General features: G+C 49.0%; 1 pseudogene; it reads right to left on the reverse strand.

Annotated features, from left to right (window-relative positions):
- The window catches only part of LOC142297201 (uncharacterized), a 56,487-nt pseudogene extending 44,883 nt beyond the window's left edge, over window positions 1-11,604 (reverse strand).
- Between the last annotated feature and the right edge of the window lie 647 nt (window positions 11,605-12,251).

Consider the following 12,251-nt stretch of genomic DNA (forward strand, 5'->3'; position numbering starts at 1 on the left):
AAGAGTGGCATCATGGGCTCCTCAAAACAACTCTCAAATGATCTGAAAACAAAGATTATTCAACATAGTTGTTCAGTGGAAGGATACAAGTTGTTTCAGAGATTTAAACTGTCAGTTTCCACTGTGAGGAACATAGTAAGGAAATGGAAGAACACAGGTACAGTTCTTGTTAAGCCCAGAAGTGGCAACCCAAGAAAAATATCAGAAACACAGAGAAGAAGAATGGTGAGAACAGTCAAGGACAATCCACAGACCACCTCCAAAGACCTGCAACATCATCTTGCTGCAGATAGTGTCACTGTGCATCGGTCAACAATACAGCGCACTTTGCACAAGGAGAAGCTGTATGGGAGAGTGATGCGAAAGAAGCCGTTTCTGCAAGCACGCCACAAACAGAGTCGCCTGAGGTATGCAAAAGCACATTTGGACAAGCCAGTTACATTTTGGAAGAAGGTCCTGTGGACTGATGAAACAAAGATTGAGTTGTTTGGTCATACAAAAAGGTGTTATGCATGGAGGCAAAAAAACACGGCATTCCAAGAAAAGCACTTGCTACCCACAGTAAAATTTGGTGGAGGTTCCATCATGCTTTGGGGCTGTGTGGCCAATGCCGGCACCAGGAATCTTGTTAAAGTTGAGGGTCGCATGGATTCAACTCAGTATCAGTAGATTCTTGACAATAATGTGCAAGAATCAGTGATGAAATTGAAGTTACGCAGGGGATGGATATTTCAGCAAGACAATGATCCAAAACACCGCTCCAAATCAACTCAGGCATTCATGCAGAGGAACAATTACAATGTTCTGGAATGGCCATCCTAGTCCCCAGACCTGAATATCATTGAACATCTGTGGGATGATTTGAAGCAGGCTGTCCATGCTCGGCGACCATCAAACTTAACTGAACTGGAATTGTTTTGTAAACAGGAATGGTCAAATATACCTTCATCCAGGATCCAGGAACTCATTAAAAGCTACAGGAAGCGACTAGAGGCTGTGATTTTGCAAAAGGAGGATCTACAAAATATTAATGTCACTTTTATGTTGAGGTGCCCATACTTATGCACCTGTCAAATTTTGTTTAAATGCAGATTTTACATTTTCTGTTTGTACAATAAACCTCATTTCAATCCAGAAATATTACTGAGTCCATCACTTATTAGATATATGAAACTGAAATAGCTGTTGCAAAACCCCAAATTGTTACAAAGAAAAAAAGTTAAGATTAATAGGGGTGCCGAAATTTTTTCATATGACTATATACCTCGGTACCCTTAATGATAGCACCCCAATAATTCTATGAAATAATAATTACGCTGCCACCACCCAACTTTCAGGGATAGCTGAGGATCCGTTTCAGATAGCAGAAGGCTTTTCGGACGGGTTTGGGTTCGTATATAGAACAGAAGGAAACGAACTATTGAATTTTAAATATTTAATCCGAAAATAGGCAGTGTTTAAAAAATATACAAGAATTTACAAAAGGGAACAATACAAATACCGTATAGACAGTTACAGAAAAATAAAAGGTATAACCGTGAGACTTACTAAACTCGTGCCATAGATGTGACGACCGAATTTAGGGAGGGAGGGGCTCCAAGAGAAGATGGTAGAAAGACAGCCAGCATCACCACTTACTGGTGCCCTCCAGTACTGACTCACCCCATCAAGGAGCTAATCGCTCTTATGCCCTCGGGTAACCCCCCTCTCTGTGACCTCATTTTACAGTCTCTTGTTGGCTGTGCCAAGAGTGTCACAAAGTTCTTTAATTCTAGCTTTTCACATACCTTTGCCCCTGGGCCACACGGATGAAAGATATTAGTGTCATATTTTATATCTCGATTTTACATTTACATAGATACCAAACACAACACATCTAGCAAGATTTTACTGGCCAATACTAATTTGTCGTGATACCAGCGATCTTCCAGTCAAGCTAAACGGTGCGCTGGGTTCAGCGCTCCACAGGGATTCTGGTAGTATGTTTTTCATTTTTCTAGCATTAACGGGCCACGTAAAAAACTGTATTAGGAGTTTTCTCTCCAACAGAACAAAGGATTATCAAGGATTCTTTTCTGTGCATCTTTTGGCTGTAGCTCTACCGTCCCAGAGTCGTAAATTCCTAAACTTTCAGGCCGATCAGATAATCGTCATGACGATCTGTGGCTGATGGTGGGAAGGGGAGTAAGGACCATTCAAGTTTTACATGACTGTGACGACATGGACTCTCATGGGTTAAAGTTTCTTAACATTCAGCCAGACAGGATGATAGATTGTTTATAGACTGGGGATAAGTCCCTCATTGTTTCTACAAGACTCTTGTTGACTCATGTAATTGTGTTGGCCACTGAAAGCCAGACGTATTGTTTCTCCAGACTCTTTCAGTAACCATTGTAAAGTAGTTTTGTATTGCTAATGTGATTACCTTAGTAGCCATTGTCTAGTCGGTGACTCCCAGACTACATGTATGCCCTCAGTATTTCTGTAGACATCATTTGGATGAACATTGTCCATGCAGCTTGAGATTCATCCAATGGGAGAGGCGCTCTTGTCCAACCAATTGATGAGGACGCAGTGTATCTAAGTGGAAGGCTGTGGCTATAAAAGGGACTTCTTTAAGCCACCAGGTGGTTGATGGATGCTGATGGATCCAGTCTAAGCTCTTTGGAGCTGACTAGAGGATCAGGATATCTTATGGCTTCAATCTAGGGACTCCGGTTCCGGTTGGAGACCATATCCACAGCCTAGGGATTTCGACTCCGGCTGCCAGGATTGTATCATCATACCAGGACTATCTAAGGAGGACACTCAGGTTGGGACAGTTCAGTCACCTGTTACAGACTTTGCAGACCTCAGCCAGCTTCCTAAATCTGGCATTATTCCTTTCTCGGTGGGTGCCCGCCAAAAGCGGGGTGCTGCTGGATTGGAGTAAATAGCCCTGGAACCTCTGAGGCACGGACATTCTAATCCCTGGTGAGCCAGCGGAAGGGTGAGACACTGTTGCCTGTGACATTTGTGTGTTTTGCTGGTTATGTGTTATGTGCCGTTAATTGTTTGGGGATCCAATAAAGTCTAATTATTGTGGTTCCCTCACCCTGTGTTGTCTGAGTAGTGTTACGCCCACGGTTAAGGAGGCCGGCGTTCAGTTGGGATGAGCCCTGAGCCACGCTTTCTTTTTAAAGGCGGCGGGTTTTAGTGGACGAGACCACCCACTGAGCCCCGTGTCTCCACAATTGGTGGCAGCGGTGGGATGCTACTCAGCCTGGTTTACGCAGGGGAGCTGCAGCGGACTGGTGTTTTCGGACACCGTCCAGGGCTCAACAACCAGGGAGGCACATAAGCATACCCAGCAGGCCATAGGAGAGGCATTCAGGTTTCGGATGCTGCCATGTCCAACCCCACCAGCTCAGCCATGGGACAAGGACAAGAGAGGAGTTACGACCGCTGCAGTAAATGGATGTTACAGGATCTGTGCCAGAGGCGAAAGATTATCTACTGGAACGCTGAGACTCGGTCGAACTTGATCCAGAAATTAGTCCGTTGGGATGCCCAGAATGATGCAGAGGACAATGAGGATCCCGCCGATATTGACCCAGAGGATTTAAACTATGTACCACATGATGGATCTAGAGACAATCGGGAATCAACTTTTTCCAAAATGGCCCAAGCCACAGCGTTGTTGGATGCATTGGGGCCTAGATCCTCAAGAGAAGAGAGAGCTTATGTTCTGGAATATGTTTACGGTGTTCCAGCTGCTGTACTGCTAACACCAGCCAGTCGAGAAGGATGGTCCCGCTACCCAGCAGAAGCTGCGCCAAAACAAAGGACTACAAACAGGGCCTGTGACTCGCCCAATCTATGGCGCTGTTATACATGTGGGCACCATGGACATATAGATAAAGATTGTCTCCAAAACCGAGGCCGCATGCTTGGAGCCCATCTACCAGCTCAGCCGGTCAAGAGCCAAGGACTACGAGACACTGGTTCCTCCATTACCCTGGTAAGCCCAGTTATTGTTTTCACAGAAGACCCTGTACCAGATTCCCAATTATCCATATCCCTGGCTGAGGGCCAGCGCTCAGACATTCCTCTGGCATGTGTGCAGTTGGACCTAAGGACCAACCAGGGAGAGGTCGAGGTGGAGCTTGTGGACAGCCTCCCCACACCTGGTATTTTGGGGACCAACCAGGAAGTGATCGATGTGGGGATTGTGAACAGCCTCCCCATACCGGTCATTGTGGAGACTGACCAGAGCAAGGCTGATGTGGAGCTTATGGACACCGTCCCCACACCAGTTATTTCGGGAAAGGACCAGGGAGAGGTTGATGTGAGACTTGTGAACAGCCTCCCCACACCTGTCATTGTGGAGACTAATCAGAGCAAGGCTGATGTGGAGCTTATGGACACCGTCCCCACACGAGTTACTTTGGGGTCTGACCAGGAAGAGGTCCATATGGAGTTTATGAACAGCCTCCCCACACCTGTTGTTTCGGGGACTAGCCAGGAGGAAGTTGAAGTGGGGTTCATAGATGGCCCCACCAAGCCTGTTTTTTCGGATACCACTCAAAGGGAAGTGAAAGTGGGGCTTATGAATTACCTGCTCACACCAGTCATTTTGGAGAATGACCTAGGACAAGGACTATCCAGTCAGTTTGAAGCAGCCATCACCCACCTCCAAGCCAAGCAGGACCCTGATGTGGATGTTTCTAAAATCTTTTCCAGGCATGGTTTGCATTCCCGGTCTCCATCATCCACTTCTGAGCCAAGAACCGTGAGTAAGCCTAACCACACTGTGGCTATTGACTGGGGTAGGATTGATAGTGGGAGATTTGTGCAGGCCCAACTCATGGACCCCATCTTAGTGCTTGTCCACAATATGGCTGCTCAACTTGGGGGAGGTAATCAGGGGGAGGTGTATAGATGCAAGCCTCTGTTGCTGACCTCACCATTAAAAAGGACAATGCCGTCAAGAGGAGAAGGATGATCGGAAGCCTATCATGTCTGGTTAATATTAAGAAGGGGGAGGAATGTGACGACATGGACTCTCATGGGTTAAAAATTGTGGAGACACGGGGCTCAGTGGGTGCTCTCGTCCACTAAAACCCGCCGCTTTTAGAAAGACAGCGTGGCTCAGGGCTCATCCCAACTGAACGCCGGCCTCCTTAACCGTGGGCGTAACACTACTCAGACAACACAGGGTGAGGGAACCACAATAATTAGACTTTATTGGATCCCCAAACAATTAACGGCACATAACACATAACCAGCAAAACACACAAATGTCACAGGCAACAGAGTCTCACCCTTCCGCTGGCTCACCAGGGATTAGAATGTCCGTGCCTCAGAGGTTCCAGGGCTATTTACTCCAATCCAGCAGCACCCCGCTTTTGGCGGGCACCCACAGAGAAAAGAATAATGCCAGATTTAGGAAGCTGGTTGAGGTCTGCAAAGTCTGTAACAGGTGACTGAACTGTCCCAACCTGAGTGTCCTCCGTAGGTAGTCCTGGTATGATGATACAATCCTGGCAGCCGGAGTCGAAATCCCTAGGCTGTGGATATGGTCTCCAACCGGAACCGGAGTCCCTAGATTGAAGCCATAAGATATCCTGATCCTCTAGTCAGCTCCAAAGAGCTTAGACTGGATCCATCAGCATCCATCAACCACCTGGTGGCTTAAAGAAGTCCCTTTTATAACCACAGCCTTCCACTTAGATACACTGCGTCCTCATCGATTGGTTGGACAAGAGCGCCTCTCCCATTGGATGAATCTCAAGCTGCATGGACAATGTTCATCCAAATGATGTCTACTGAAAGACTGAGGGTATACATGTAGTCTGGGAGTCACCGACTAGACAATGGCTACTAAGGTAATCACATTAGCAATACAAAACTACGTTACAATGGTTACTGAAAGAGTCTGGAGAAACAATACGTCTGGCTTTCAGTGGCCAACACAATTACATGAGTCAACAAGAGTCTTGTAGAAACAATGAGGGACTTATCCCCCGTCTATAAACAATCTATCATCCTGTCTGGCTGAATGTTAAGAAACTTTAACCCATGAGAGTCCATGTCATCACAATGACACCTCCCCTTTTTGAGGTAGCATGGGAGATTGATTTGCAGATAGTCTCCTAAGCCTACCTCGCTGGCATCCCCCTGCCGGGACAGCCCGTCAGCGTTGCCATGCTCAACCCCCTTCTTGTGTTGCATGGTAAAATCATACTGCTGTAGTGCCAAGCTCCACCGCAGTAGCTTATCATTGTCGCCAGCCACCCGATGTAGCCAGCTGAGAGGGTTGTGGTCTGTTACTATGGTGAAGTTGCATCCATATAGGTAGGGCTGCAGTTTCTGCATGGCCCACACTATAGCGAGGCACTCCTTCTCCAAAGTGGCGTAGGCCACTTCCTGGGGTAAGAGCTCGCGGCTGAGAAACACCACCGGATGCTCTTCTCCCTTCCCATTTACCTGGCTGAGTATCGCACCCAGGCCAAATGCACTGGCATCTGTCTGAACTATGAACCGTCGGGTGAAGTCTGGGGCTTGTAGGATTGGGGAACTGGCGAGTTCAGCTTTCAATGCTCTGAAGGACCGCTCACAGTCATCTGTCCAGGCGACTACTTGCGGTAGCCGTCAACGGCTTAGCAAGAGCACTAAAGTTAGGAACGAACTTCCTATAGTACCCTGCTATACCCAAAAAGGACATCACCTGCTTCTTTGAGTTGGGGGTAGGCCAGGAGGTGATGGCCTCAACCTTCCCTGGCTCTGGTTTCAGGGTCCCACCACCTACTCGGTGTCCGAGGTACTGTACCTTCGTCATGCCGATCTGACACTTCCCTGGCTTTATAGTCAGACCAGCACTTTGGATCCGCCTGAGCACCTGCTCCAGGGGCCCCAGGTGTTCCTCCCAATTGGGACTAAAGATGGCAATGTCATCCAGGTAAGCGACTGCAAACCCTCCTAGTCCCTCGAGCAGCTGGTCAACCAATCGCTGGAAAGTGAAAAAAAGGAAACCAGCACGATCTGAAATTGGCATGCATCATATAAAAAGTGAAAATTCACAAATTTATTCCAACTGTACTATAATAAAAAAATGAGATTTTTAGCAAATAATTGATCAATTTTTTGAGCCACCCCTGCCAACGTCACGGCAAATCTCAATAGGGGGGTCCTACTCTACATTCTGTATTTCATGTGCCATGCGGCCTCCTAGATAAAGTTAAAAGCAGAACCATAATGGAGCACACATACCTGCAACCTGTATATAGCCGCTTCCATGCTGCAAAAAAGGCACTTGTGGATAGAGACCAGCCCAGGTCCCAGCATGTGGAGCAAGCCCCACACATACCAGGACTATATCAGAACTGATCCTCCCAGTGTCAAACAGCAACCATTGATAAAGGCGGACCAGATCCAAGAATGGTGCTTAATTAGCATTGCCTGTGGAAAGGGGTGAGGTAACTGAGTCTGAACAGCTACCAACAGGAGGAATATAGTGCAAACCAAAATCAGGCGTGCGTGGTATGGTGTTGGTCAGACACCAGATTTGTAGCATAACTACGGTCAAATCGCTGGAAAGTGTCAGGAGCATTTCTCATGCCAAAGGACATGACAAGGGATTCATACAGACTGAATGGGTTGATGAATGCGGACCTTTCTTGTGCTTCCTTGGACATAGGAATCTGCCAGTACCCTCGACTCAGGTCCATGATTGTCAGGTACCGGGCCCCGGCTAAGCAATCCAGTAGCTCATCAATGCGTGGCACTGGGTACGCATTGGGTGCTGTGATTGCATTTTGCCTCCTGTAGTCCACACAAAACTGGGTTGTCCGGTCCTTTTTTGGAACCAAAACTATAGGCGAGGCCCATGCACTTTTGGACCTCTGGATCACCCCCAGGGCTAGCATTTCATCAATCTCCCTTTTTATGTCCTTTTGTACCTCTAGGGAGACACGGTATGGGGGTTAACTGACTGGGGAATGACTCCCTGTGTCCACTTGGTGGGTGGCTAGGAATGTCTTTTCTGGGAAATTCGTGAAGGTCATCAGGTAGGGCCGGAATACCTCCCGCAGCTGGGACCTTTAGTCCATGGATAGCTGTGGGTTGAATGCCGCCTCCTCGATAGACCTTCCATCCCGGGTCGAGGTGAGCAAGTCCACCAAGACTTCGCTTTTGCCTTCTTCGGAAAGGCTACACACAGGAAGGGTGAAGGCTTCCCTGTCATGATGAGCTTTCATCATGTTAACATTGAAGATCTTTTGCCTCTTCCTGGCATGGTCGATGGTAACCACATAGTTTACGTCATTGAGGCGCTGATGCACAAGGTATGGACCCTCCCAGGCCGCCTGAAGCTTGTTCTGGGTCATTGGGACTAGGACCCACACCTTCTGACCCACTTCGTACACCCGCTCTCGAGCATGTTGGTCGTAGCATAGCTTCTGGCTGGCCTGGGCTTGCATCATATTCTCATGCACCAGCCATGTCATTGACTGCATTTTGTCACGGAGCCGAATGACATACTCTACAATGGACACTTCTGGGGAGTTCAGTTCCTGTTCCCAGGATTCCCTTACCAGACCAAGAGGCCCCCCGAACTCGTCTGCCATACAGGAGCTTGAAGGGGGAAAACCCCGTTGAGGCCTGTGGTACCTCTCGGTAAGCAAACAGCAGGTGTGAGAGATATCGCTCGCTCCCAGTCGCATCCATGTGACTCAACCAGCATCTTATGCATCTGCTTAAGGGTACCATTAAATCGCTCACACAAACCATTGGTCTGTGGGTAATAGGCGCTTGATAACAGATGCTGCACCTGCATTTTTTTACAGAGAGCCTCCATTAGACGAGACATGAACTGAGTCCCCTGGTCGGTAAGCATCTCCCTAGGAAATCCTACTTGGGAGAATATGGCCAGGAGAGCATCTGCCACCTTATCGGCCCTAACTGAGGACAGAGCCACTGCCTCCGGATACCGGGTCGCATAGTCTACCACAGTAAGGATGAAACGTTATCCAGAGCTGCTGGGGATGGTAAGATGCCCGACGATGTCCACAGCGATCCTCTGGAAAGGCTCCTCTATCACCAGCAAAGAGATCAGGGGAGCTTTGGGAGCAGGCCCTGACTTTCCCACTCTTTGGCATGTGATACAGAAGCGGCAGTAATTGGCAACATCTGTCCCCATTTTGGGCCAATAGAAGTGGTGAGACAGCAGGGTCTTTGTTTTGCTGACACTCAAGTGTCCGGCGAGTGGGATCTCATGGGCAATCGGCAGCAACTCACTCCTAAAGTGATGAAGCACCACCAGCTGTCTTTCCTTCAGCCACTCTTGTTGGGGGTTACAGGGAACAGTCTCCCGATACAACCTCCCCTGGTCCCAGAATACCCTCTCCTTATCGGTCTCAGAGGAGGGCATCTCTGCGAGGTCCCTTAACGTCTCTAGACTGGCATCGGTTCGTAGAGCCACCTGGAACTCTTGGCTAGAGGCAGCCAAAAGTGACATTAAGGTTCCAACTTCACCGGGACCCTCTGGGACCTGCTCAGGGTCCGTAACCAGTTCCGTTATCCCTCTGGGTGAAGAGGTGTCAGAAGGCAAGGTTTCATTTGCATTCTGGGCACTCTGACTGCGGGTGAGAGCACCGATGAAGGCTGTCTCCCCGGGGGATAACAACTCTTCCCCATCAGCCTGATCGGCTCTAGGTGCTACTTGCTCCTCATCCCATAATACCTTAGGAGCAGTGCCAATCCTGGGGAAGCTACCACCGGTCAATTCACTGTCCGCTGTGAGACTGGTTAGCTGCATTTGACCACCTTCCTCGTGGTTCTCATGTCTGCCTCCATCTCTGTCAGCACAGACACTTACTACCTTGGGGACGTCCTCAGCCACGTCACCCCTCAGCGTGGCATAGCTGAGTTCCCCTCTACAAACCTCCAGTTTATTACCATGCACAACATTTGTAATCAAGTTCTGGATATCCACATTCGGGTCACATGACTTAACAGCGCTTGCATCACATGACTTATCAACAACATTTGCATCACATGACTTATTAACAACATTTGCATCACATGACTTATTGGATTGGAGAGGGTCATCAGGGACAAATTGTGCAACCAATCGTCCCAGATCAGTCCCCAATAAAACATTGGTTGGTAGATGTTCGGACACCCCTACTTCCCTCCACCCTCTCCCAGCACCCCAGTCGAGGGAAACCCGGGCCATTGGGAAAGATTGTGGAACACCCCCAACCCCAGTGACAGTCAGGAGTTTTCCCGGGATAAAGTTTTCAGGAGGCACCAGTTCGGGGTGGATCAGGGTTCGGTCGGTTCCAGTGTCCTTGAGCCCCACAATGAGGATTCCGCCCACGGTGACAGAGGGTAGATTTTCATAGGTCCTACCACTCGCCTCCCCCACCAAAAAGACAGCTGCACTAGGTCCTTGGGTGTGGGGTTCCTCTTCTGCCTCTCTGGGTAAGCGGAGCTGAGGTGTCCAGGCTGGTCGCAGGAAAAACACCTGCGAGTGTCAGAGGTGGGCTATGGTAGGACGGCTGGTAGGGGCGGGGGTGTGGTAGTTGTCATCTTACCCTCTTTCCAGCTGGTGGAGGGTGGCTTCCGCACCCCCGATGCACGGTTGGCCTCATAGGTGTCAGCAATCTGTGCTGCTGTATTCGCATCCTTTGGTTCCCGAGCCATCACAAACTGTCGCACGTCCGCATGACAAAGGTGTAGGAATTGGTCCTTTACCATCAGGTCTGTTATCTGCTCAGCAGTGGTGGCGGACAGTCCTTGGACCCATTGGTTAAAGTTGGTCCGGAGCCCATCCACAACATTCTGTTGTTGTTCTGCGGTCCACGCTGGAGGGTCCGGAACTTTTTGCGGTACATCTCTGGAGTCAGCTGATACATCCGTATAAGGGCCTGCTTTATGGCATCATAGTCTCCACTCTGCTCTTGAGGGAGACTGGCAAACGCGTCCAGGGCCTTGCCTCGCAGCCCTGGGGTTAAGTATCGTGCCCATTGTGCTGGGGGCAACTGGTACTGCAAGCAAGTCTTTTCAAATCCCCTCAGAATGGTGTTCAAGTCCCCGTCCTTTTCCATCACAGGAAAGTGCTCCAGTTGGGGCTTAAAACTATTGGCAATATTGGACTCACAGACTGCTGCCAGGCTTGGAGGACTTTCAATTCATGGTCTCTCTGGGCCTGCGCTCTCGCTCGGCTCTCTCAACCTCTCACTCGGCCTCTCGCTCGACTCTCTCAGCCTGGGCCTAGCGCTCAGCTCTCTCCTGATATTGCTGAATGAGCTTCAGCCGTCCCTCCTGGTCATCTGCAGCGAGTTGCTGTAGAGCCATCTGCAGGTAGGAGTCCATGTTGCCCCGGTCACTGCTCTGGCTTGAAGCTGCAGAAGAAGCCCTGGCCGCAGTATCATCCAGGGCTTGGCTTGTCTCCCAGTCATCAGCACTGGGGGATCGAACTTGCTTTATGTCCCATTGTAACAGTTCTTTAATGAGGTCTGGCTTGTTTTTGCCATTGAAATCAATCTCTCTGATCATGCAGATGGCAACCAGAGTCTCCTTCGGCAGCTGGCTGTACCAGGCTTCGGTCAATGCAGGCATAATTGCCAAATAAAAGATAGGATAGAAAAACAAGAGAGAGAAGGGAGGGGGTAACTGCTACAAGTACAGTATTGTTCTAGGTATATTTAAACACTGAGTTCGATCCTCAAAACTTTTGCAAGTTTTTAGTGAAAGGGAAGATTGCTCAAACCAGATCACTAATGCTCTATATGGGTGGCTTTACATGCTACGATATCGCTAAAGCGATCTCGTTGGGGTCATGGAATTTGTGACGCACATCTGGCCGCATTAGCGATGTCGTTATGTGTGACACCTATGAGCGATTTTGAATCGTCGCACAAATATTCAAAATCGCTCATCGATGACATCACCCCCTATTTCCAATTATCGTTGCTGCTGCAGTAACGATGTTTCTTGTCATTCCTGCGGCAGCATACATCGCTGTGTGTGACGCCACTGAAACGACAAACTTCTCCTTACCTGTGTCCATCGGAAAAGGAGGAAGGAAGGAGGTGGGCGGCATGTTCCGGCCGCTCATTTCCTCCCCTTCTTTTCTATTGGGCGGCGGTTCAGTGACGCTGCTGTGACGCTGAACGAACTGCCCCCTTAGAAAGGAGGCGGTTCGCCGGTCACAGCGACATCGCAGAGCGGGTATGTGCGTGTGACGCTGCTGTAGCGATAATGTT

The sequence above is a fragment of the Anomaloglossus baeobatrachus genome, chromosome 3, assembly GCF_048569485.1.
Source record: "Anomaloglossus baeobatrachus isolate aAnoBae1 chromosome 3, aAnoBae1.hap1, whole genome shotgun sequence".
Classification (NCBI taxonomy): Eukaryota; Metazoa; Chordata; class Amphibia; order Anura; family Aromobatidae; genus Anomaloglossus; species Anomaloglossus baeobatrachus.